The sequence below is a fragment of the Uranotaenia lowii genome, chromosome 1 (assembly GCF_029784155.1).
Source record: "Uranotaenia lowii strain MFRU-FL chromosome 1, ASM2978415v1, whole genome shotgun sequence".
Taxonomy (NCBI): domain Eukaryota; kingdom Metazoa; phylum Arthropoda; class Insecta; order Diptera; family Culicidae; genus Uranotaenia; species Uranotaenia lowii.
The window spans coordinates 113273263-113277176 of record NC_073691.1 but is presented as its reverse complement, the minus strand read 5'-3'; the positions used below and the strand labels follow the sequence as shown (position 1 = coordinate 113277176).

The window sequence follows — 3914 nt, the reverse complement described above, 5'->3', positions numbered from 1 at the left end:
ACAGTGCAATTAAACACTCAGTAGAAAAATGAGCAAAAAAATCAATTACTGATATTATAATCTGTTGCGTAACATGAATTTGTAAATAAAAACGTGCCGCAAAGCGGCACCCACATAAATGGAGAATTTTTCGAACTTACCTCACAGAACATTGCGACTGCTGAATAAAACTTCCTTCCGTCTTCCGGACTGTGTTGAAATCTATGTTCCTCGCGAATCCGGCGAAATAGCGGACAAATTTGGTGGCCCGCAATATCGATGCCATGATTTTGTGGTGATGAAATGAATGATGAAACGAAAAGACCACACCGATTTTTTCTTGCTTTACGTTTGACAACCAAAACAAAGTCTACATCAGTGGTGCCAGGTTCAATGTTTTATCTATATTTGTATAGATATTGAGATGTAAAATTCAAAGGTAAATATTTTATATGATCAGAATGATTATGGGTAGTAATTTAAGAATGTTTTAGGGATCACAAATTAACTAAAATTGTAATTCAGTCCAGATGGATTCGCAAAGAATCACTCGTAATAACCGTGCATAATTTCACTTAAAGCTTTTTTAAACGCATCGCGTAGAGCGTGAGCTAAACCTCGTTTAGTATGATGTTTATGCATGCCTCCAAGATAAATTATTGTCTTCGAAACTTTATAGAATCGTATCAGAATATAAAAAAATATAAGAGATATTCTCATAACTACTCACTGATGTTTTGTAAAACTACCTGGCATCTCTGACCGGCGTTTCGCTCATTTTTGAAGTTTAAGTTTGAACGGTAAGGTTAACGGTTCGAGATAATTTTTACGATTACAGGAAAATTGAAGGAAATGGTTCATACCATTCTATCACCTTTACAGATACCATCACTTTTTCACATAAAGGTTCATGTTTCGTTTTTATCGTTCAAATTTTTGGTCGAAGTAAAGTTTAATAGAACAGCTACGTTTACACTAAAAATCACTTTTTCTGAAGCTGTAGATGAATCGTATATACTGTTTGAGATATAGTTTTTTAGTATGCGGGTTGGAATGGAATCCCGAATAACAAAATACTATTACCAAACAGTAACTATAATAGTTATAAAACTATTTGGAACAGCGTAAAAAAACTTTTAGAAAACGATAACTGACATCGTAAAAAACATTCCACTAATTGTGAATTCCAAAACGACTGTCTGCTGAATATGGCGTTAAGTTATGTTACTGTTTAAAACTGTTAAAACGATTGTATGGAACAATTGTTCTGCAAACAGTTGAGATAACGTCCAAAAACCTTTCATGGAAAACGTATTCAGATAATCAAACTGTTGCTGTTATGGGTTTATTCTAAAGTAATCTATTAACTAAACGGTAACGATAATAGTTTTCAAACGATTCAATATAAGGTTCTTCCAACGTTACCTAGCACCGTATTGAATGGCGACCCTCACCCACACATGTAAATATTTTTGCGGATTTTCGGATGTGAAATTTATCATCGATTCAATTTATTTATTTTATCTTTATTAAGTTTGGATTACTTACATAACAATGAAAATTAAAACTGGTTTCCTCCTGTAGAAGATCCTCCCCAGCCATAGGTAAAACGAAAGGTTGGTATCGTAGCTCCAGCGCTACTGGATGTAGGGAAGCCATCGAGGGAGAATGCGTGGAAGCTGAAATTAATTATATTTTCATTCTAATTCTTTAATATTTTAATTATGATTACTTACAGAGTTTACAGAAACAATCCCGTTTCTCTCCGGTTATTTCGCAGGGTTGTCTCAAAACAATCCCGGTTTTTTTTTCGTCTGCTAGAGGCTACGATGCAATTCATTTCGCCTCCAATGTTTTTCGCCAAACGCACCGGTTTCTTCCGGCCACCCATTCGGATTGGTTGTGTGGACCTGCAATCGTCGTGCAGAACCGTTGAAGAAACCACGGAAACTCCGAAAACTGCACAGTAAACGCAGCGAAAACTCCGGTGATGGTCCGTGCCAAAAGCAAAAGCGAGCAGAGAAAACAAAAACAAGATTGTGCTGTCTGAGCCAATGATGCCAGTTATCCTGAGATTTTGAATTAATACCGATCATGATGTCTGCGAATATTTAATATATGGATTTAAATTACACCATTTTAGTTTTACAAAAAATACTCAAAACAATTAAATTAGAAGGATTAAATAATAGCGTTTCGTTTATTAGCAGAGGCAAATAAGTTATCCACGAATTTTGCCCTAACTGCTGTCATTGTTTATTAATTCAGAAGTTAACAGTTTTGAGCGAGATTTGAACCTCAAGTAGGCGGGGGTTAGGGTTGGGGTGAGTATAAGCGTTAATAGAGCAACCATATATTTGCATCGTCCCGAGTGACGATTTTGTTCGTTTATTTAGAAAAAGCCTTCCCCCGTTCTGGTGGAGAGAACGGAAACAGTATAAATTACATTCAACCAAGAGGTTAAAAAACTTTAGCTTAAATTAAATGTCGATTTTAAATTCAATTCTTGTGAAAAAAATGTCAACAACTAATGACAATATTTTGTTAAGTGGTATTAGGTATTTGTGAACTTGTGAAAAGTACATCATTAAATTCAATTGAAGACTCATTTTAGACATTTGAGAAAAATCCAAAATAGAAAATTGAGTTTGAAAATTGCATGCATGCTACACACCAAATTTGTGATTGCTGGTTGTTTCTTTATAACACGCATTATTTTCAATGACAAATGAATTAAAATTGTAATTAAGTCCATGGATTCGTAAAAAAAAAACTTTCATAATCATCTTACATAATGGAGCGTTGTTAAAGGCATCTTGTAAGGCCGATGACATAGTGAGAACGATTTGGCGAACACGACCAATGCGAACTCAAGTGGCGTGAAAAATTGGCATCTCCTTCGTTGCATTTAATGTCAGGTTTGAGCGATTCACATACATATCCATCAAATGTGGTTCGCCACATTAATTCGCATCGCATCGCATCGCGTGCACTATGTCATCAGCCTAAATCAAGAGCTGAACTTCAAAAGTAAAAAAAATTAATTCCATAAATGTATACTTTTTTTTTATACAAAACCAACTGGCATCTCTGACCGGGCGTTTCGTAGATTTTGACGTGTGAGTTTGACGAGTATGACAGAAGGGATGAACGGTTTGTTTAACGGTTCGAGTTCAGTTTTAAGATTAATGAAAAATTTAAGGAAATCGTTCATATCATGCTATCACCTTTTCAGATACCGTCGCACGTGTTTACATCAACGTTCATATTTCGTTGTTATCGTTGGCGAAGTAAAGTTTAGGAAAACAGCTACGTTTACAGATACAATCACTATTTCTGAAACCGTAGATGTATCGTAGAGACTGTTCAAGATATGGTTTTCTAGCATGCGGGATGTGGAATACGTGGTAAGATTACAAAAAAAAAATGTAATTGCAAATAGGCAATTCCTTACATTGTGCGTAATCATACAAATAGTCAAGAAATTCACGTTTATTTTTTCTTTTTTATTCTAAATTATTATTACCTTCTTAACCTTATTCTTTAAAGTTGTTTGTTCCACGTCAATTTTGTTTTTCTTAGGAATTTGCTAAAATAAAATAAAAAAATCACATTCACTTCAACGCGCACATAATACAAAGAAAAAAATTAACAAAATGCTTCCGCTGCGCGCATGGCGCATTTTTCTCTTGCAACTCGTAAATGCTTAACGGCTGTTGCAAACATCCCACTCGCGTACATGAACAAACCCCAAACGGAATACAGCTTTCTTGAGCGAAAGCGAGATGCCCGAGAAGCGATTATTTAATCATGGCTGTGAGAGCGGGACGGGTGTCATCGTCAGTTTTGACAGCAACACATGACGGCAGGATTCTTTTACAGTTTGCTCGGCGTTTTTTACCGAACAGTTGATGACAAATCGTTTTGTTTACATA

General features: G+C 35.4%; 1 long non-coding RNA gene across 1 annotated transcript; it reads right to left on the bottom strand.

Annotated features, from left to right (window-relative positions):
- Window positions 1–1489: 1489 nt before the first annotated feature.
- Window positions 1490–2035, bottom strand: LOC129740368 (uncharacterized). The gene is made up of 2 exons (XR_008736214.1): window positions 1716–2035; window positions 1490–1658 (listed from the first exon to the last, which is right to left on the bottom strand). It is a non-coding gene; the product is annotated as an uncharacterized LOC129740368 (long non-coding RNA).
- Window positions 2036–3914: the final 1879 nt, after the last annotated feature.